Here is a 299-nt window from a genome sequence, read left to right as displayed (position 1 = left end):
CACTGTGACATTGTGCCATAAAAGGAATCTTTTCCCCCCACATGTTTTTTCTCCTTTATACTCAATTATCCTTTAGCTCACCAACACTGTCACTCCTCTGTACTTGAGGCAAACAAAAAATGAGAATGATATTGCTTTTTCTGGCCCAAAGCAATTGTGATACTTGTGAAATAGTGATAAGAAGGCATTCCTTATATAGCTAAGTTTGAAGTGTGACGACAGCATGCTATGAAAAAGGTAAAAGAAAATGTGGACGGTGAGCAAGAGAGAACAAGGAACATGAGTGACAGCATGCAAAA

Source organism: Hipposideros armiger, unplaced genomic scaffold (assembly GCF_001890085.2).
Source record: "Hipposideros armiger isolate ML-2016 unplaced genomic scaffold, ASM189008v1 scaffold_379, whole genome shotgun sequence".
Taxonomy (NCBI): Eukaryota; Metazoa; Chordata; class Mammalia; order Chiroptera; family Hipposideridae; genus Hipposideros; species Hipposideros armiger.
Note: the sequence above shows the minus strand (reverse complement) of the source record.